General features: G+C 41.1%; 1 protein-coding gene across 1 annotated transcript in view; it reads right to left on the bottom strand.

The window, feature by feature from the left end:
* The window catches only part of rimbp2 (RIMS binding protein 2), a 64,827-nt gene extending 41,220 nt beyond the window's left edge, over positions 1-23,607 (bottom strand). Inside the window, exon 1 of the mRNA XM_034118617.1 lies at positions 23,478-23,607. The gene's annotated coding sequence lies outside the window, so the exon portion shown is untranslated. The remainder of the gene's footprint in view (positions 1-23,477) is intronic.
* Positions 23,608-24,046: the final 439 nt, after the last annotated feature.

Raw genomic sequence — 24,046 nt, 5'->3', positions numbered from 1 at the left:
GAGTAATGAGCTCCTGTATAAGTGAAGAGGCGTTTACTGCACAGCAGATGAAGACAGATGAGAAAGACCATCCCCTTAGGCTGGATCTAGCATTCGTGCCTCAGTGGCAATAATGCAAATGCATGCACAAGAGAGGTGCATGCACAGCCGTCTTTACCTCCATGTATCTCGTGTGCTACTGTATACGCAGCAGGAATTTCATTCTGTCATTAAGAGCAGGACATTGTTAGAAATCAATTTATTTACAGCTTAGTTTATGGTGACTGTGTAGTAGGGCTGTGCGATTATGGCAACAATCATAATCACGATTATTTTTGGTCAATAATTGATATCACGATTATTAAAAACGATTATCCATTTACTTTGAAAATATCCATATATTGAAAAAAGAAAATTGAACAGTATGTTTTTAACAGTTGATTACCCTGAACTTTAAGTATAATTAAACTGAAAAACCAATAAAAAAAATTAAAAAATACAATTTTTTTTTTTTTTTTTTTATAAAAATAATAATCGTTTTATTTCGATTACATTGTTTTCGTAATCGTTGCAAGCCAAAATCGTAATCGAGATTAAAATACGATTAATTGCACAGCCCTACTGTGTAGTGTGGTTTTAGTTCATAGCCAGATCCAGACTGATCAAGTAGTAACATCATCTGAAAATATTCGATGATTATTCAAGTGGCCAATCGACACAAAACAACACAGTTTTGATAATTGATTAATAATCATTTAGCAAGCAATGATACCAACATTTTGGGGGGTTTTAAGCTATAACATATGAGGATGTGCTGAGTTTGTATATAATTAAAAAGTGAATTTAAGAGAGTTTTAGGATGTTGGATGATTTTGGGCTTTGGAAACATCCATACACCTTTTTTTATTTCTTGAAATTCTATTGAATAAAGCCAAATAAATAATTCAACACATTTACCAATAATACAAAATAATCATTACATGCAGCCCTACACATTTCTGTCTGAAAAGATATGGTTAACATGATTAACATTGCCAATGTCGACATTAGCATTGTTACTGTGTCATGTTAGCATGCTCACGTTAGCATTTAGCTTGAAGCAACACATTCCTTAGTATAGTCCCACTCTTGTTAATATTGGATCTGTCTTTCACTAAATCACTGATGATACGTTTGACAGGACCATAATACACAATTATTCACAAAAAAAACAACATAAAACCAAAATAATAACAATATGTACCTGCACAAATTACTATTAGCTTTAAAGGGGACCTATCATGCAAAATGCACTTTTGTACGTCTTTTGTACATGAATATGTGTCCCCGGTGTTCCAGGGAACTCACCAAGTGTCAGAAAACACAACCCTCTCTATTTTCCTCCATACCCAAATCTCTAAAAAAGGGGCTGCAACGGATCTGATAAAAACTGATCCAGATTTGAACACGTTACTGACGTCAGGACGGTGGCGCTACGGCTATTGGGCCAACTCTCCACCTATCAGGGGAATGTGGGGTTGGGCCACAGCCGGCCATTGCCGCTCGAAAGCGCTGGAGACGCTGTAGTACATATGCCAGGCCTGTAAGTGGCGCTGTAGTCTGCCACAAAAGCAGCGAAGAAGACTTCCCGCCCATAGTTACCATGGTTACCCTTCTGTTTATTCTCCGCTGTGGCTTTTTTTCTCCCTCCCCGAGGCAAGCGTTTGCTCCCGCTGCAATGCAATCCCTCCCCGTCGAGGCAAGCACTGTAATTCTCTCCGGTTAGTCCACCAGCAGATGACAAATACCCACCTCTCCGCCTCTTCCAAGGAACGAGGGCACCGTGCGGCAGAGTTTCAGTTTCAGTTTGTTTCGCCGGTCAAGATGTCCGTTAAAGTTTAAATCTTTCGGACAAAATTAGAAAAGTGCCGGTCAAAGGTCTTCTTTGTTATTTATTGAGCTTTAAAACAAATGAATAACGACTCTATATAATAAAACACGGAGGACGGAGATCTCTTTTTCTCCCCCTCTTCTGACAGCCCAGCAGCTGATCAGAGCACGTCTCCCCTCTCCTGCAGGGGGGCGTGGTCAGCAGAATCAGACCCGTAGACAGCAAACAGCACATAGAGCGAAATGAGGCATGGCTAAAATGCATGATCTGTTTGGTATTTTTAAAACAGAAACGTATAAATATACCTTATATTGGTATGGCCCTACAATATATCATTTAAATATAGCATGATAGGTCCACTTTAAGTTACAATACTTTACCACACTTTTTTTTTTAAATATCACAAAACACATCTAAAAATATGACCATTTGTTATATATGGCTTTACTATGCACCAATCAAGCTATGGAAGTTTTGCAAAAGTAATCAGTTGAAAACAGCCAAGGCTCAGCTGTGATCCCTGAACACAGCCTGTGCTCAGCACCATGGAGAGTTCCCCTGGGACCACAGCCACACATTGGGCATTCACAACAGCTGCATTTTAGTATTCAACTAACCCTAAAAAGCAGTTGACAAGGTCTCAAATACAACCAGTAAAGCTTCACTAATGTAGGTTCCCCCCTGGTAGAAGGTGAAATACCAGAATCCTCTGTTGGCTCTGATTGGCTAAACCCCAGCAGGCAGGAGATACTGTTTGACAACGTAGAAAATGATAAAACAAATCTATGTTCAACAACCAGAGTTATGATGTTTGGTTAGTTCTGAAAATGATTTTAGTTGAGTTTCATGTTTCTGACCGCCTCTCGCAGCATTTCTGATGCCTTAGCAGCCGGCACTGAGCAATGACAAAGTCACGCATGCGGCATGACAACAACAACAACTACCCCGAATGCATAGCTGCTGCTTTGTTACTGCACCGTGCTAAAACTACAGATGATCAATTAGTCTACAGGATGTACATTGTCGACTAGTGGTTTTGATTGTCGACTATTCTGTGAAACCCGTAACAGCATGTGGTGTATATTAGTTTTGCTGATGCTGATTCTCGTCAGTACGGTCAATGCAAATCAACATCTTGACAAAATGAACACGTACTACAGTTTCATTTCTTCAATGACTAATTGACACAGAAATTCTCAGCGTTCGGTCTTCTGATCTTTTGTAGTTGGGAGAGCTCTTTGTATAATCTCTGGCGAGCAGGGGTAACCTCATTACTCTCTCTTTCTCTCTCTCTTTTATCCCTTGTTGTGTTGAATATGCATGATGCATAATGATGGGTAATAATCCTGCCTATGGCTGAGCAAAAAAAACGGCTAACGTTTTCTACCAGGGGTCGATTCTTTACGAACAGCAGCTATCTGATGGAGATCTCAAATAAAGACAGACGTGCACAGGAGTAATACTCGCTCTAGGATGAGCTTTGAAGCAGCCCATGTTCTTTTTGCTAAATTGTTTAAGTTAACTTTGCAATTAATTAGATCACTGAATACTAATCCTCTCAGAAATATTCGGGTACACAGTGTGCTGCAACTCAGCTGAGCTACTTTATAATAAAACTGAAGGCAACCCTATAGAAGAAGCACTAGACATTTTACTGGGAGTTGTTATGCTCAGAAACATACAGTACATCAGCTCTAACAGTGGCACATACCGCACCTTTACCACTAATTTGTTGCCTCTCAAAATGTCAGTGGTACTTCGTAAGATATATTTTTTTTCCTGAGCTTCTTTTCTTGTTTGTTTCCTTTCTCCAGCCTAGCTGCAGCCAAAGGAAAGGCCATTAAGGAGACTGGAGGAAAAGGCATCTAACAAGAGTGTTGTCAGGGTCTTTAAGAGAGGATTCCCTTCTATTACTCAACACCCAAGCACAAGTTTCACTTAGCATCATGTAGTATATGACTATCCTGCACAAACTGCTGCCTGCACACACAGTACTCTAGTGCAGCACAGCAAGCACTTGTGATTTCAAATCATTTGAAATGGCAGAGTAAGTTACATAACCCCCTACAGCTTAAGTCTGTGTGCGCAGGCACAGATGCTTGCACTCCACTAATACTGTACTCGCCTGCCGCCTGCAAGTGTGTATCTGTGTGTGTGTATATGTGTGTATGTATGTGTGTGTGCATGCACAGCAACATGCAGACAGTCTTCTGAATGAAACATTTCCGGAAAAAAACAAGTAACTCCCAGAGGTCAGCGAGTACATTCCTCCACACAAACACACACAGAAACAGACATGACATGAGCAGCAGAGAGGAAAGGGTTAAGACTTAGGTGAGGGGGAAAAGATTGAGAGTGAATGAACGTACCATCATGAGGGAGAGATACGTAAAAGCAGTGACGCCTAGATATGAATTCAAATGAAAAAGAAGGGAGAATGGGCAAAATGAAAAATGGGATGGAGGCAGGATTTACCGTCTAAGCTCCTCAGCTCTGCAGCATTTTATTCCGGGTATAAGACCTCAGCGAGGCCTCCTCTATCAGGCATATTAAACATCATGCAGCAGTGGCAAATGGGGTAGCCTAGTCTGGATCCCTCTTCCTCTCCGCCTTTCTCTCTCTCTTTCTTTCCTCACTCTGTCTCCCCACCGGGTTCCACGAGCATTGGCGTGCTGCAGAATCACAAATGAAGCTGCCACTATCACCAGGGTCTGACCTCTCTGAGCCACCCAAAGCTACACTACCTGCCTGCTGATGTCTTACGAGTCCAACACACTACTACTGAAGAGCACAACGGGCGGAGAAAGAGCAAAGTAGGGGGAATACTGCTGGCACGGCCTCTTTAATAAAAGCAGTGATGAAAGGAGACTGACAGTAGCAGAACAAAAAGGATAAACCGGGATCTAAGAGGAAATTTAAGGCTGTTGGAATATGAAGCTAATTTGAAAGAGCAGGCTCAGTGTGTGAGAGAGGCTCCGGAGAGAACACTGTAAATCTGATAATCCCACTGCATAAACACAAAGATGTCAGATGAGACTTTTACCTTAATGGAAACTAAACAATGACTCATGCAGCCACAACAGACTCCTACAGAGATAAAGGAGGGGGGGGGGGGGGACGCTGTGATATATTTTAATTTCCCTACGACAACGCTGAATTTAATAACGCTCTGTTATAAAGAGACACTACTGTACGATGAGAGAATAAACAGGTTTTATTTTCCTGTTTTGGCAGCTGAATCCATTTCGCTGACTAAAGGTCCTCAGAGATCTTCTGATGATTACTGCTGCAACCAAGCAAATGCTGGAAGCCCACTGCTGTTGCCCACTCAGACACAGAGGCGTACTCATCCCCAGCTGGATTCACTGGCCAGGCTTCTGCAGACTGTCATTCGGGTTCACATGGTAACCTTCATGTCTCAGGGCAGCGCAGTAAACGCCTTGTAACAAAAGACGGTTCTCGTAAACATACACAACCTCTGCAGTTTTTATTGTGACTGAATGTCTGGAGAAAAATCAACCACACAATGAAAACACACATGTAAACTTTGGGGATTGACTCCCCGCACCACAAAGATGAGGCGTTGGCTTGTTTTTCTGTATTATAACATTGCATTAGAGATTGCAGAACACATTGCTTGATAATAGTGAAGAGATCTATAGAGCTTTAGAGAATATCAGCTTACTTAGTGACTCACACGACACACACACGCACACACACACACACACACACACACACACACACACACACACACACACACACACACACACACACACACACACACACACACACACACACACACACACACACACACACACACACACACACACACACACACACACACACCACACACACACAGTCTCTCAAGGAATCTTTGATAAAGGGAGGAATTATTGCAAATTCAACGAATTCCCTGAATATTTGCAGGAGCTTCAAAGGGTGCAAAAAGAGGTGAAAATGAAAGACTAAGTGCTGTTTCTTTCCCCCGTAATTTCCGTTTTCCCATATGAAACTATCAAACTACTATCTATTCCTAAAAAACAAATACAAAAATAGAACAAATGCTTAACCCAAGGTGCTTTTTCAGACAGAGCTCACTCCCAGGCTGGGTATCACTCCCAAACAAGTGCTACCAAAAAACATAAATTGTTTTCTTTCTTACAAAAATAGGCTGCAAATCGCATCCCAATTTGTCTGAACAGTCCTTGCAAAATCAATCACTTTTTGCCAGAAACACAATAAGCACTATGATATCCTGTTGTGAAATATATTTCAAAACACAAACAACCCAGCAAGCACTTCACAGAAATGAATGCTGTGCTGAACAAAATCATTTTGCAATCCCTATTTTCACAAAAGAAAACAGGAGATGTAGTTCCCATAGATACATGGAAATGTACACTCATAGCATTCACATCAGGGGTTTCAGTGATGGTACGTATGTCATATCAACATCAATTGCAAATGTTTACTCTAATGTGTGTACTGTCAAAAGATGAAAAAACACAAATGAGTCCGAGAGCCATTATAAGAGATATGTAGCCTCACTTGGTGTGAGGAAGTGAGGAGCCTGTACTGAGTGTAAATACACAACATTCAGAGAGCAGAGTTTCACGGCTCAGTCTCATTAGAGTGGCCAGGAGTCGTGCAGGTAGAAGAGCCACTGAGATGATGGACTGCTCTCTGAGCCGTCCAGACAGAGTGTTCAACCCTCAGGAGGCTGTGTCAACATTGGGAACGGAGCAGGGCAGCAAACACAGGAGAACAAATGAACCGAGAATCAAGACCCACTAATACGATGCAACTGTACACACAGGAAATCAAGTTACATGTGGGGCGCAGCAGTGACAGTAAAGGCCTCTTTTTATTATTTTACAGGTAAATAAAGCACAATTTGGCACTAACACGAGGTAATTAGGTGATTTAAATCTCAAAATGACTTTAAATTGTATCTTGGGCATCAAAGCTCTTCTGTAAATGTGAACATGAACACATATGTGCTCCCTTTTATGGTCTGTAGTTCTAATATATAATAAGATTTGCTGTTAGTTAAACTGTCAATACAAAATAAAACATGTTTTAGTATCTGTAGGTATGCTTACAGTTGCACACTGTAAGAGGTAAAAACCACTATATCTAATACATTTCAAATATGTAATAAATAATATCTAGATAGAATGTTCAAAGCTCTCTAAATCACATTTCTCTAAAAGAAATGATTGAGCAAAACAATTATTATTAATATCCAAAGTTGAATGTCTAGTGGCACTCAATACAAAAATACAAGACATAAATAAAGCAGTCTAATACATTAGATTAGGGGGGGACTAAATACACCCTAATATGATGTGGCCACATGTGTCGAACTGCAATATTTTGCATTGTTCCCTGCAAGAATTTAAACTAAAATGTGCTGCCGTCTAACTCGATATGCAGCTTTAATGACATAATATTTCATTTAAAACACACAGAATTCAGTTTAAATGACTGAACAGTAAACAGATAACAACCAGAAATACCAGCCACAGGCTTGTCTTCGTGAGAAAATATTGGTGAAAATAAGTAAAAGGAGCAGCCATCTCCCCTTCATGCCGTCTACTTTGCCAGAATTACTCATTCCTCGTCTACGGGGAGCTGTGCTCTCACATCTGCGCTCACATCAGTCAGAAGCCAACAGAGGAAGAGAATCTCTCAAACCTGCCATGATCAAATTAATTCACATCGAACCAGGCTGCCTGCTTGTCTGCACACTTGGGCCCCAACCAGATAAGCTGATTATAACACAAAAAATTACATGCTGTCCTATTTGTTCTGATCCAGTGTTATCCCGATGTCTCTGGTAATGCAAAATCACTGACCTATGAAATGTCAAAGGTAGACTAAGACGGATAATTATGAGGTATATGCAGTGATCCTTCACATCCAAACTGGGGCAGCCTTTGAAGGCGTCTCAGCTGTGAGAATTATATCCAATATTTCATCTACACTGGTAAATTATAAGATTAATTAAGAGTCAAAGTAGCACAGTGTCTGCCTCTTTCACCCACTGGATTACAACCTGTGCTCTACGGTATCAGACAGCAATAACACCTCTGTTTTAATGCTGATGTGATTTTTATGAATTATAGCATTAATGCAGTGGACTCCCATACACAGTGTTCACCAACCAGCAGGATTTCTTGCCCATATTCTTCAAATATGATAATTTTTTTCCGAAATCGCTAACTCTTCACTAATTTAGCCGTCTCCCTGCCCCGCACAGTGAGCTCGGGTTGTCAGCAGCTGAGGTGGCCTGTCTCCCGCTTTGATCTTTGGCCAGAGCCACAGACATATGCTGCTCCATCCTGCAGGGAGGAGCAGTACTGGATGCAGGGAACAGCTCTCCATTGCCTTTCCATTCATTAGCTACATTTCAACAGCTGGTGAGCAATTAGTTGGCTCTCCACACTGCAAAACCAATATAATGAGAACACCTTAACTTTAACATTCTTTGTAGAATGGGGTAGAAACTTCATGTTGGCAAAATAACGTTTTTCCACAATACTGCTGTAAACAGATTTGTTTGTTTACATTTAATCCAGGCAAAGACTAAGCAGATCCTTGTTTTTTTCTGACCTGAACCTCAGCAGCAGGCTTAAACATCCCTGCCTCAGTCCAATCTTCAAAGCTTGCCAAGAGCTGCTGTCAGCCTGGCCCCGCAGAAGTGTCCGTTAATGGGTGTTTAATGCCGGAGAAAGAGAAAAATGGAGAGGAAGGTCGTACGTGGTCTGGATCATCTGCTTGTAAACGTGCGTGTTAGAAAGGCTGCCTGTCTGTGAATTGATTATTATGAGGTGTCAGACTTGGCTTTTGGCCTCAGTTAAACCAGACAGAGTCTGATGTGAGGAGTTTTCACATTAGGTTGTGGGTGAAGAGATTCTGTGTCCAGTAATGGGAGACAGGTGGTGCCCACGAGGAGATAAAGAGTGAGGCTCTCACCCCACAGGAGTCTGGCACAATCGCAGCAGAAACAGACGCCTTTAAATCCCATCTGGGGGACATTAACCATCACTGCCAATTTACAGGACACTCAATTACTGTTCATTACCTGAGCGAGGAGTGGCTGTCCACACTGACAAATCATACAAGTGGTCAAACAGAGAAACTAAATAATGCCAGCAATGGATACAGACACACAACATTCGTCTCCTTGACTGGGAATCAATACTGAGATCACAATATGATATTGTTGCATTTTGCATGAATTGCGATGTATTACCTTTTTTCAAATGCAAATTATGTTATGTTATTATCTGTTCAACATAATAAAGAAAACTCAGCATCATCTTCAAGCACTGAGAAAGTGTAATAAAATATCTGTACTTGCCATTAGTCTATTGAAATAATATTGCAAAACAATATTATGCATAATACATTGTTCCCCTTACCCTTTACAGCCATGCTAGTGGCTTTGTAAGGCTGTGCAAATCGCCCACGCTGCTCACTTGCGTCCTGTCACTCCAGGGTAAATGAGAACTGCAAATGTGAAACTTCTCAGGGCCCAATACTCCTCAGAAGCCACAGAAAGGTATTTTGTAATCAGCATACTTTTTCTACTGATCTAAATTAAGCAGGTATCATGATCTCACAGGTGCTCCAGACACAAGATCATGACAGGTGACATTTCTGTCAATCTGAATAGGAGTTAAGGCGAATATGCAGCCTGCTGTGTACAACCAACAGCAGTGCGGGAGTCCAGCATTAGCATATAAACAGCAGCCTGGAGTAGATGGCTGCCACCGCATAAGGCGTGATTGTCAATATGCTGGCTTGTCTTCATCCAGGGATCAGAGAGGGGCTGTCAGGACTTTGATTCCTGCACAACGCGTAGAGGATAAACAGCATAAAAACAACACTCCAGCCTGTCAATCATCGGACTCTTCATTTCACCCACTATGCACTCCAATTTAAGTTTTCAGAAGGACAAAAAATAAGTCCAATTTAGCTTTCTGCTTTTGAAAAATTGACTCGGAAGGGTCCAAATCAGGTGAGTGGATAGGAGACAGAGAGGCTGGGTTCATGTCTTACTCCGGTAACTAGATGTAGTGAGCTTTTTTGGTTTTCCAGGATCTAATTACTGCACTTTTTTACAAGCTGTGAGGTTGATTACAGAAGTAATGATTCCTTTCTGTATGCAAAAATAAGCTCAGGTCAATTTAGAACTGTGTGAACACATAATTGTGTTCTTCCTGCAATAAAAGAAGACAAGATTTACTTGGAGACCGTCGAGAAAGAGCGGAATATATTGAGTAAAATGTGTTGTGTGTGTGTGAACCAATGTTTGTGGTTCTCAGAAAGGAAACCACTGTAGAGCCATGGGTTTCTGCTGCCTCCAGTCAGCGGGGGCTGGCTGATGCTGGTTTGGAGGGAACAGAGCCGACAATAATACTGATCCAAGCCCTTTATGCTCACTCACTGACGACTTGAATAAGCCCTCATACAGTAACACAGCTTACATGTTTGAAAGGTCTGAACACAACAAACATGTCTATACATTACATTAATGCACACACAATGTACAACATTATTTTGTATTACAGCTGATTTTTATCCATTGCAATGTAAATACTGTTATATTTTACTATATATTTTTTATATTTTTCTAGTTCTCTTCTTGTGTTTTTAATTATTGTTTTTATGCACCAGGACACCTAGTCAAATTCCTCGTACGTACGTGTAAACCTACCTGGTAATAAACCTGATTCTGATTCTGATGTCTTCACAGAAATAGTTTTACCCGTTTTGCATAGCAGCTAGCATACAGTGATAAAAAATGCAATGTAGTGTTTGATGGCTGCTCCTATCAAAGCACAGTCCAGTACAATCAGTGAATTGCGTAACACAGGAGGATCCTACTGATTATCTTTCCACTGAGAACACTTAAGCAAATGTTGCCCTGCGCTAAGCAGTTACCATGGCATTTGTGCTGGCAAAGCAAAAGTTTGTTTTTGAAACAGAAGAGATGCTGTTTTGCAAAACGGTTTTACATCTACATACACGTTGATGCAGACTGTGCCGAGATTCTAATTTCTCCACACAGAGTACAATGCCACATCAAAAGTGTTTCTGTGCAGCCTTGAATTTCACTGCAGTGAATTATTATATCATACAGAAAGTCTGCATGTTTTTCAAAGCATTTCTCAGGCTTTGAAAATATGGGATAAGAATACTGTGCGTGTGTTTTTGTGAGCGTGTGCATGTGTGGTTTGTGTGTGAAAGAGAGCGTGACATTACTTCTCTGATACCCCAGCTCATTCAATTAAAACTCTGAGCGACTTCAAATATCCGTCTGAGGCTCATTTACCACCTTAATAGAGTCACAGCTTAGCGTTGATATCTGAGGTTCAACTCATGTGAGATGTCAAGGCAGAAGTATTCTCAACACACTTAAATAGAATATTATGTGCTTTTAATTTGTGGAACATAATTTGCCTGTAATTTATCTTTTCAGATTCTGGGGTTTTTATGATGTGTCTTGCTAAAATTACAGAAAATTACACAGAACATGGTTTAGTTAGTATTTACTACTCAAACTAAACTATAGACTTTACGACTTAAGTTAATTGTTCAAAACCACTCTCAGCTATATTCATAAAATAGGAAGCTACAACTAGCATCCCATTATCTTTAGTTAGCATAAAGTCTGGGAACAACTAACCTGGCTTGTTGTTTTTACACTTTTTGTACAAATTGAACAAATATGAAGGATTGTAGTTATTACGGAGATTAAGATACAGTTTTTCTAAAGTTTTTGACCCAGGTTAGCTGTTGCCATGCCCTCTTTACAGACTTTGTGCCAAGGCAAACTATACTAATATACCTACAAACTAAATATTAAGCTAGAACCAGTTACAGTATAATCTGATGAGTTATTAAAGTCCCCAACCTTACCCTAAGTGCATAGAGAATACATGTAATGAGTTACTTTTTGAAAAACAACTCTCTCACACACAGATATATAATGAAATCAGCCTTGGTTCAAGCTGTTTTAATGATAATATGATTATGATCTCCATGTTCCATTTTATCCTTATCAGTAGACGGCTTATAAGGGATTCAAGGCTCTGTTATTGCTAACATGCTGCACTGTGACAATTACAGACTATCCTCATTCTTCTGAAAATACAAGCCTCTACTTTGCATTAAGATGAGACAGAGCACACAGGAAGCCCGCTGACAACAGAGGACAGATCGTCCTCTCTTCTTCCGCTGGCCCCCACTGACCTGCCTTCACACTCCAGTACACCGAGAGAGAACCACGCTGCATGCCGGCGGCAAAACACAGCTTTTACCAACTCCCAAAAAACACAGTCTGCTGTATACAAACAAATCAGTGCACCTTGCATTCTCCTTTACCTAAAAACTATGAACTGTGAAAAGGGACAACCAGAGGGGGCAAGGGGAAAACAGATGGACGGGAAAATAGATGCAAACAGGGGGAAAAGGAAAGATGAGAGGGACAGTGATTGGTAGCTGGCTGCCATTCTGGCCCGGTGGCCCCACGGCTGATGCACAGGGTTGCGTAATGGGTCTGCATGCAGTGTGAAGCGCAGCAAACCAGGGCTTCAGCACATGTAGCTGAAGAGACCACTCAAGCCTTCTGGGGAAGGGAAGTTATTTCAGAGAGCACATACATACACAGGATGAGACAGCCGTGTTTCGACACAGTGAGCTAAAAATAGAACATTCTTAGTATAAAAAATCAGAGTGCCGGTCAAATCCAGACTGGCACGAGAGGAGAGAGATAAAACGTTTCTTGCAAAGACAGTCCTGAAAGCTGAACTGGGGGGCATTGTAAATAAGAGGAGAGTTGCGGGGCAAACCACTCTGAATCTGAAACAGCTCACATCTCTCTGAGACTGTGATCCCACCTGACACGCACACGGCCACGCAGCCGCAATAAAATGAACGAAACCAAAGCAATTAAGAATCAGCATGAGCAAGTTGGCAGATCTGTTATGCAATTGCCAGCCTGTGGGGCCGTGTGTTAGGAAATGGCGGCAGACAGGCCTGTTGTGTTTCTGCTGCACATATATGGCCATTAATCACGCTCGGTCTCTTTGCTCTTTTTCTATTTCCAGAGAAGCGGCAAGCCCGAAGGCAGCGGACCTACGGCGCTGCAGCACGTGCAGGCTGGACTTCAGCATCACTGCAAATGTCACACAATGTTAGCTCGTTCACAGGAGGGCAGGCTACGGTGAGAGGATCAAGAGGAGAATCTATAAATGGCACCTTTGTGCCTAACTCTTTATGGATATAATGTTGCTAATGCTTTAGTCTGACACACAACTCCCTCTGCTCAAATTAATGACCTCAAATTTGGACTTGTATTTATTTCGTGGTTGGGCTTTTTCCCTTTATTAAATAGTACAGCCGTAGATAAAAAGGAAAGGGGATAAGTGAGAGGATGATATGCAGCAAGGGGCCGCAGGTTGTGATTTCTCCCTTCTTAGAAGCATCAAATTCATCTGATGAATGTAAATGCACTTCTGAAGCGCCTCAGTCGCAGATAGGAGTATTTGTTGCCCGAATAATTTGAAAATACACTAAGGGATTAACCGTGCAAAAACACCAGCTGCATTTCCATCCCACAGGAAATACTGATGAGCTCAGGTACTTCTGTAAACAGACGGACAGAGCAGGTAGATAAGGACACATGAACCGGTATTGTGTGTGTTCGAGCCACATATAAAAGAACACTTCCCCTCTCTTCTCTCTCTCCCTCTCTCGGGTGCATGAGAGGAGATTTCTGCAGGGTGTGTTGGAGTGTGAGTCATCATCAGTGCAGAGAGAAAGAGGGGAGAGGCATTCTTTAAGTCGAAGGCAGTGCTTATGGCAGCAATGCAGCAAGGAAATACCAAACCCCCTGCCTCTTCAATAATGTTAAAGCACAAACCAAATATCAAACAACAGCAGGTAAAGACTCCCAGTAGGTAAATGCACGTGCTATTTCGGTGTTATGCAACAACAGGTCAGCACAGCAGCTCAAATGTAGCCTATTGAATGAGGAACTCGGTTGAGTCTGAGCTTAATGTTTGAGTAATGATGGGTGACGTTCCATTGTGTTCATGTTACAGTGATAAAGACAGGCCTTCACACAGAGGGTATGACGCAGTACAGAGTGGAAGGTACGTTCGATATTCACCAAAACACATTAGTAAAATGACTTCTTTAAAGTGTTCACCTTTAGAGCTTGATTTACATTATCAATTGATTATTACAATTGTTTTATCTCAAGACAATAAGCAACAACATACTATCCAATCAGAGGAATTGATGATGTTTCACAAAAATGCAAAAACATGTATCATTTACCCTATCCATCATATATTATCAGAGCCAGCAGAATGACATAATATTAATCCCTAAGAGCTAGTTCTGACTAAATGCAGGGTCTACTGGAGAAATATGCCCCTCTGTGCCTATCGGAGACATTTCCAGAGGCGTTCTAGCACTAAAGGAGGAGCTATTTCTCAATACTGGCAGGATTTTAAAAACTTTATGTAAAAGTCAAGCCTGAATATAAGACTAAATGACTTGATAAAGTCCCTTACACTAAAAAGTTTACCCAAGATTGATTTAATACCAGAACCACATTTGAAAAAAACAAATAGAAAAATAAATGTTATGAATGACGCTTTGAATTTCTAAAGGAATTATAACTTTTGTTATATACAAAGGAGAGTCTCTTTTACTGTATTACAAATCCAGCATTTCCTTTTTTGAGACTATAATAAAAAGCAATTGCTCAACATACAGGTCAGAAGAGTGTCTGACACTGACAGAGACTTGTCTCATTGTGAAACATCAAACAGACACAAATCAATCAACTTGCCTGAACTTTCCCCGTACCTTCTGAATTTTCTTACCCACACTGAACAAAGGTAACTTTTTCCAAAGCGCTCTCACTGGCCTGGCCTTACCTTCTCCCACACAGAGGCGGTGCAAGCCGTAAAGACTAGTTCCCTCATATCCAAAAGAGGAGCAGGTAACAAATGTTAGCTTTTTGTGTCCTTAGGCCTCCACAAGTCTGTCCGGACCGTAGTAGAGATGGTGAAATAAACGAAGCTCTCCTTCACAGAAAACGCAGCATATAATTCTGCAACCTGATCCTGAAGTTCAGCTCAAGTCCATGCTGCAATCCAAGCCTGCTGATTAAATTACTGCATGCTGCAATAGCTCCAGTCACCCAATAATACACCATCACATACTCTAACTGATAAGCTGCGTGTTTCACGCAGTAAATTAATATCAACTCAATGCCAGTGTAACAACTGTACGTGGTAAAGGATGGCCTCTTTATTCAGCAGTGGTTAAACAAGTGCCTTTTGATAATGTAAACAAGGTACTTTTTGACTCCAAGACATGTTGTGGTGTTTCTCTTACGCTCTAAGGGAGTGCAAGTTAAATATTCAGTCCCTGGTACAGTAAGTGGCTCGGTGCCATGTTTTGCTCTGTGAGACCTCTATCAGACTACATTTCAAGTTTGCAGAGTATATTGAGATGCAGCTCTGGGAGTGGGAGATTGGCTCCTTGCCATCCTTTTTTGATCCTCATAAAATATAGAATATATATTGGATGGTTTTTCACCCTGGTTCTGCTCTAATCAGCACATTTACTGGACTTTCACAGGCTAGCTCTCGTTTCCCTGAAACTAGGTGATACCTAAAAGAAAAACTGAGAAAGACAGCGAGAAGGAGAGCGATGCATTCGAAGCAAATGTCCCAGAAAACAGCCTTTTTTTCTGGTGAATTCATTGGACAAAGAGTCATGTCAGCAGTGTGAGTCATCCCAAATCAGCCTGTCATGATCACTTGCCCCTCACACTCATCCCAAAGCACAGAGAAAGAACAATACCTCACAAAAGACAGCATCCCAAATGCAGCAAGAGGCAGCAGTCTGAGTTTAACAGTCAACAACAAGCTCACCAAAACAAACAAAAAAGCTTAACTGCTGAACAAAACGCTCTGATGAACAAGGATTCCCAAGTGAGACAAAGGAGCAATTCCTGGATGCTAGAGAGGGTTATAGAGAAATAAAATAACAGCACTCCAGACACAGCTCATCGCAATTCTTCTGACACCGTGAGTGGCCGGCTTATCAGTCACCCCCTCTCGTCTGAATGAGAAACGCTGGCAGCCATTGTTGGCCTTTAATTCCACGCAGGCACCAATCTAATTAAGGGGCACTAGGCTGAGCACAATCATCTTCCTCATGATGATTTACAATAACAAAAAGATTTCAAAAATAAAGCCAGTTCATGTTCAAGCTTCAAATAAATGAAATATAAACATGCAGTATTAAGAGCAATGAACACAAAACAGATGCCACTGGGATAATGTATGGAGTTACGGACAAAATGTAAACCTATCTATATGTTACACCCAACTAAATAGATGGTGAGTGGAGCTGATCCATACCCAGTCTTTCTAACGACCACATCAGTTTAATTCAGCTGGGGATGTCTAATAAAAGCCAAAAATGCCAAAACATTGGATTAAAATACTTAATCCATAAACAGGTAATACAAGACCACTGGGGCCATGTTTTTGGTGCTGAAAAACAGGGCACAGTCTATGAAAACAATTAAACATTGGTATTGATCGGACTTCCATGTTCTCACCCTGGGCAGGGAATAAACACCTGCGAGATCACTTCATTTGAAAGTAGACATTTCTGCCAGATAACGGGGAAAAAAGTCGTTTGTATTCAGATTTTAGCCCTCAATGAGAGGTTTATGTTTCCGAGTCACAGGGCAAAACATGGAGCACTAAGGTCACATATGGGGCTTTATGATGCATGTTTCCAATGCTAACATGCTGATGTTCAGTGGGTAAACTGCTGACAATGTTGACCAGTTTAGCATGTTCGCGTGCTAACTCATGTTCGCGTGCTAACTCATGTTCATTTGTATGTAACATAGGTCCCAGCTGAGCTCGTCAGAATGTCAGCCAAAATGTTAAATGCTGGAAAAACAATATCTTAATGAATGGATAAACAGCACAGGTTTAGGCTTGAACTGTCCCTTTAAACTGCTCCTATAATGTGCAGCTCGGGGACTTTAATGACAGGCATTGTAATTAGCCATCACATAATGGGAATGACCTTATTAAGCTGCTGCTGGGTCACAAGCAGATTCAGGTTACCAAAACACATGAGCTACCATTTTTTTATTTTTGTATCAGGTACTACCTGACCATACCTTTTGTTCCCTTTACTGTACCTCAATTGCCAAATAATTGCATAACATGAACAGATGCACAAAGTCAGATCTTTCTTAAGGAGAACAAGTATCAATATTTATGCACCAGCTGAGTCCATAAACACCAGTGGCCAGTCTAAAAATCAATGCATGCCTGCTACATATTTTAATCTGCCTATGAAGGTCACATTACTCCAACAACGCCTGAGAGGACGCATCACACACACGCACACGCACACACACACACACACACACACACACACACACACACACACACACACACACACACACACACACACACACACACACACACACACACACTACTAAAACAGCTAGCAGCTTTTGCATTCACGCCACCCTGACCCTGCCCCAGTTCAACTAATAGAAACACACACTGTGTTAAAGAGCGTAAAATCAGAGAGAGCTCATCAGCCATAAATCGATTATAAATGCCATCACATGGCAGATGCTCTGGCTGCATCTGAAAAGGCTGTGTTCTCAAGGTTTAGCCCTGTGTAACTCGTGTACATTATAGATGAGGCAGAGGAGAAGGGGAGTGTTCAGTGGAGCACTATCAGTTACCAGAAGGCCAATCTAAATCTCCCCCATCATGACTAAACTCTATTTCAGAGCCACAGGGGTGACACAGCAACAAGCTCAGTCTTCCCTGCAGGCAGCAGTAAACTTAGGCACAACTCTACAGCTTCCAAAGAGCTGCATCGACAGAAAAAAAAACAGCGTTCTCATTTCTAAAACTGAGGGACTGCCAAAGTGATTCCTGCCATCACATGAATTTGTCACTTTGCTAACAGGGCTTATGAAAGTTAGATGAACATTTTACGATCTTGTTAAAACCGGTTACATTATTAAAAGGGCACATTCATCCTGCGAGGCGAGAAAGAGAGCCTGTAGCAGATTGAAATTTTAATAAGCTCAATGCAGTGGCTAGAGATTGCCAAACTTGGCAGAGATTTAGCTTGGAAATCCTCAAAATGGGCATGAGATGATTTAGCCTCATTGTATCATGCATGCACTCACGTGGGTCAAAAGACAGGGGATTCCGCCAACCTGTGGTAAACCCATTAACCAGCTTAACTTCAGACACTTCCCCAGTGTTTTAATCTGAGATATGAAGCAATGTTTCTACTGCTATTTCTAATGTAGTCCCTTTTAGCTCAGCGTAATAAGATACTATCACGACTACATCTATAACAGGTTTTATTTAATATTACTGTACCGACATGTTATCTCAAACCTGTTTTAGTGGTCTTATATTTAAAAACAACAACATTGCTGCTTGAATACGGAGAAGCAATGTGTGTCCATTAAAACCAGTGGTGAAAGAAATACTGAATTTTACTTTGGTTAAAGTACCAATACTAAAAGGAAAAGTCCTGAATTCAAAACGTAAGTAAAAGTAATAGAGTACTGCCATCGAAATATATTTTACAAACCAAAATAAAAGTACTGTTTTGTGTAATAGTCCATGTCAGCTTTATATGAAATAACTGGATTATTATCCACTGTGCCCTAATTTGTGCAAAAAAGCTGGTAAATGTAGAGCTAATTTGATTGACATTATATACTGCTGTTGATATAATAACCTATAATACTATATCATAATTTATCAGTTTATTTACATTTTGTTTTGCTTATAATAAGAATCTGTCAAGTAACTAGTCACTAAAGCTGGCAGATAAATGTAGTGTAGAATAAAAAGGATAATATCGGCTTCCAAAATGTAGTGGAGTAGAAGTATAAAGTAGCCTGAATGTACTTAAGAACAATATTTGAGTAAATGTACTTTACTAAATTACACAGCTGATCATGACAGGCCCAAAGATGAAGGTGGTGGTGTCAGCAGGCTCAGAAACTCAGAAGCCCCTCGAGGAGACTGGGAAGGATTCTCTCCCTCTCTGCTATCTTTGATAAGGCTGGGATAAACCTAATCTCAGCATCATAAGTGTACCGTTATCTGGTGAAGTAAAGGCCCTTACAGTGCTGTGCGTGTTTATGTGTGTGTGTGTGTGTGTGTGTGTGTGTGTGTGTGTGTGTGTGTGTGTGTGTGTGTGTGTGTGTGTGTGTGTGTGTGTGTGTGTGTGTGTGTGTGTGTGTGTGTGTGTGTGTGTGTGTGTGTGTGTGTGTGTGTGTGTGTGTTGGCACTCAAGTGTGTTAAATCATGGCATACATTCCTCCAGCACCTTGCAGCCCTGTTACAGCAGAGCAGCGATGGGCCTTGTTCCAACAGCAACACAGCCTTACAGTTTACATCCGAGCCGTGTGTCTCGGTCAGGAGTGAGAAGCATGTTTACAGATAATGAAAACACATAATGGGGAAAGACAGGAGCAGTCTGGATGTGCTGTGTATATATCAATTGTTTATTATCATGAGACATTTTAAAAGCTCACAGCTGATGTTTTGTTTCATTGAGTAGTTTGTTTAATATGCTTTATTGCTGAGAACACGTAAACTAACATGCTTTATTTACATTATTATAGGTTAATTATACTGTAGGTATGTGATATTTCTTTGGGCTATTATAATACTATTCTTATTTTTTAGGGTAATAATAATAAACCAAATAAGCCTTGTTATATTACATTGTTATATCACAACTATGATACAGTTACAACCTTATTGTTTATTTTTTCACACACGCAACTAAACTATTTTTGGAAATAGTTGCTGAGATTAATGCTCTAAATGCATTATATAGTACATTTAGTACATATTTGTGCATGAATAGAGAAGTTGATTGTTAAGTAGGCCTAAAGAGTCAATACAAAAATAATGAGAAATCTATTGTAAAGAAAGAATGCCATCATGGTTTACTGGATTGAATTGAGTAATTACTTTTTAAAGAATAATTTTACATGTAAAGGAACAAGGTCCAGATGGAAATAAGATGGTTTAAAGTGTATTTGAAAAATGTCCCCCATCTAACATCAGTTTTTTCCTGCACTGCCCAACAGAACAATAAATGAAGCAGTATTGGTACTACCACTAATACATTACATTACATTACATGTTACTTGTTAGACGCTTTTATCCAAAGCGACTTCCCACAGTCCCCACAGGAGCAATTTGGGGTGAAGTGTCTTGCCCAGGGACACAACGACATGCTGACTGCAGTGGGGTTTGAACCTGTGCTCCCCTGATCCGAACACCAACGCGCTAGTCCACTACGCCACACGCCTCCCACTCCCACTATTAAGAATAAACTTTGCTAAATGGCTTTGTATGGAATTTAAAACAACAATTCAGTGTTTTTCATAAACAATCACTTCATATATATTAGCAACAGATGTGACAGAAACATGAAGTGGAAATAAAACACACGCTCCACTCCTACTGCAGATTCTCACGCATGCTGCACATTGTTTGGCATGTAAACCGTTCCCTCTTTAGGAGGTAGAGGGAGGCTACTTCAGTCATAAACATACACATGTATTATGGAGAAACAATGACGGATAAATAGTCAATTCAATAGAGAAGCAGTCGGGCTGCTGAGTGAATGTTGTGTAGCTAAAGCAGTGTGCGGTCCTGGGTCAGCCAGCAGCATGTGAGCGTTAATAAGGGGGGTAATTGAATTAGAGGATCAGTGGAGGCCTGTAGTGTGGGCGCCACACGGCTCTAATTTCATTACAACTGATGTAAACATGAGGTTGGCCCCCAGCACAGGGGCCTCCCACATCAATACATGCACAACTCGCACACACACGCATAAAAATACAAGGCTCACATATAAAAATAAAATTACAAAACATCAAATCTACACCTGCTCGTCTCAAGTGATATCTTTTCCCAGCATGCAGATGTTTCAGCCTGTGTGTTCGTGAGGGTTGTGAGCTTTCACTAATGAAGTAATAAAGGTGAATCAGGGGGGAAATCAGTATTATGTGGCACGAGAAAAGCAGGAACACAGCATCAGCTATTCAGAATGTCATTAAATCTTGTGCAGCACAGGCTCTCTGGTTAGCGCTGTTGTCTCATAGCAAGAAGATCGATTCTCAGCCCTTTCTGTGTGCTGTTTATGTTATCTAAATATGAATAAAGAAATGATAAATCTGGCATTTATGGTTGTGTAGGCGAGAGTACATGACACATTAAGATGACACTAGGGAATATTTTTACTTCGGTTTGTTTGGAAGAACATGATGGGTACCCACAGTCTATGATATCCATCCTGCCAAGTGACTGTGGCTTTTTTTTTTCTCAATTTGCGTGATGCATATTTATGATCAGCACTCGAATGTGCCTTGGCCTGATGATTCACTTGACCATCAGACGGAGCACAGCCCAGTAAATCCGTAGGCTTGTCTGTAGGCCTTCTTCCTGTGATGAATAGTTATGAGGGCAGGAGTTAACCAAAGAGACCAAAGACAAACTGCTTATTTTTTCTGCCACTTTCCTTGATCTCAAAAACTCCTGCAGTTAATCCCTTGAAAAGAGTTATGTAAACGTCCTCTTTTGCAGAATATCAACTATTATTCCACATCTCAAATTCCCTTTACAAATCTCCATGCCTAAAAGAGGACAAGCAACAACAGTGAAAGAAAGAAGGCTAAACAAACTCTGTAGCAAAGTAAAAGAAAACACCACTTCTGTCAGGATTGCTCACGGGAAAACACCCACGCTGTATAATACAAGAAGCTGTAACGGCTGCAGACAGCTTGTGTACACGGGGAAGATACCTTTACCAAAGTGCGTCTGCGGTTTGTTGATTGCATCTCCTTCATGAGATAACAGAGCTGCAGGCTAATGGAGCTTGCTGAAGAAGTGCCTCATGCTCTGTCAGTTTTTCATTACCACTTCACTCAGTCTTACGTAGGATCGTTCAGTATTGATAATTACTGACGCAATGCCAAACTTTCACCATCCATAATCGGCTGTTTTTCTACTTCAGGGAAGTAAAAACACCATCTCCAACCCACTCACCCGCCACCTCACCAACACTCCTGTTCCTCCTAGTCGCTTTCTCTGTTGACTGAGCGATGAAAAACACCTGCTTAATGACATGATAGCATGCAAGATGACTTCAAAAGCAGTCGTTTCTCAGCAACCACCACAGGTAAGAGGGAAGAGCTTTTGTGTGAGCAGATCTTTTTCAAGGATGGTATAATTATCTGAAGATGTACAACTGAATGAAGGCAACAACTGCCAAGCAACACCATAAACTACTAAACAACATTCTGTCTGTAAATGAAATATCCCTTACACAGAAATGTCGCAGGATCTTTTGATAGTTTTGAGGTTTACAAATGTGTGGTTGCCTGGATTCTGCTGCTGCACATGACTGAAATGGCATGCGATCCCTTAGGAAATGTTGACAAGCTAATTATCAATAGCCCTGTCACAAGCAGGCGGAGAGTATAAAAATAAAGTTCACACCACCCTCATTATGAGAACCATTATAGTGAGCGGTGCTAACCTCGCACCCCTATAGACTACAGCTGGCGGACTTTAACTAGAAGGCCATGCTCTCAGTATGTGAGACAAGAAGCTTTGAGGGTTGAGGAAGGAGGAAGAACATTTTGTGTAAGTTTGCGCTATATATCCAAATCGGAAACTAGGGAACGATAATGCAGACAGCACTTTTGATAACTTCTTCTGTCACAGTTACTACCAATAACATGTACCTCTCCTCAGATCCTTAGGAAATGTAAATTCAAATGATTAAGAGTCAAGAAAAAGCTTCTAATAACAAAGCGTCAGTTAAGGTTCAGACTAAATATGTCACTCATATCGTCGCCTCCGTGACAACAAGAGTCTGGTGAGTGCTCAGGAAACACAGCCCCCCCCCCCCAGCACGCACACATACACGACTCATCTCCTTTGCGCAAGCACCACACTAAGGTTTAATCGATGCAGCTCATTCATATTGAACCACAGACGTCAGGAGAAGCCGGGGGAATTACAAGCAGCCTTCGCTGTGAGATCGCAGCAGAGGAAGCTTGAGGAAGAAAAAGCAAGCTTCACTATGGATCTAACGTTTGCTTTCCAACAACATGGCTACTTGGTCTCTTCACACCACAGGAAATGAAAAAGAACATGGAAAACAGTACTCTAAACAAAGGTATCACAAAAACACAGAACGCCATTTTTTTGACTATCAAGCATCCACTTAGCTATGAGAAAAAATTTGACCTCAGTAGAAGCGTTTATCCAGCGTTAACACAAACATAGCTCATTTGAAAATTAAAACAACAACTGGAGGGAAAATAGCTCATGCTTCAAAAGTTCACAATCCAAAGCAGAGAGAGGGGAACATGAACTGCAGACAGTCGCTTTAAGCAAATGCCTCCACACTCTTCAACTGCCTCTAATGGACCATGCCCAGCCCAGCATCAACAAGCCTTTATCTCCCTTTCACTCAGAGAACTCACCAGTAACTGCTGCTTTAGCCTTTGGTGACTAAGGGTCTCCGGGTTGAGTCGTCGGGGTCCGCTGTTGTTCTCTAGAAGACGAAAGCTGTCCAAATGCTGCAAACGTGGGAGCTGGAGCGGCAAAACTTCATTTCTCAGCTGTGGAGGAAACAGAAAATGACACTAAAGTCAATTCAATAAATTCAAAATATTGCATTTTCTTAAGGGAAAAATGGTTAGTTATCAGCATCCCAATGACCATTTTACAGTTTAATTGAGCAGTTTTTTTTGACAACTTATTCCAAATATCCCTTCACCCCTGCTAGTCCCACTGGTGATGAAATCTGCTAGCACTTTCTCTGAGTGCTGCTCAGAGCCAGCAGGGGGTCTAAGTGGAAAAACAGCTAACAGCTACACTCATGCAGTGCAAACAGTGTGCTCTCTCTTCATTGATCTTCACAATCTCATTCTGACAATAGAAGGAATTTACTTGACTACCTGGCCACCTGCTGCTGTCAGCACACATTCGACAAAGTCTAGTTTAGTTTATTTTCAAATCACGCTTGATAGAAGAAAAAAAAAAGAGTTTT

Source organism: Trematomus bernacchii, unplaced genomic scaffold (assembly GCF_902827165.1).
Source record: "Trematomus bernacchii unplaced genomic scaffold, fTreBer1.1, whole genome shotgun sequence".
NCBI lineage: Eukaryota > Metazoa > Chordata > Actinopteri > Perciformes > Nototheniidae > Trematomus > Trematomus bernacchii.
Note: the sequence above shows the minus strand (reverse complement) of the source record. Positions and strands in the feature narration are given on the sequence as shown.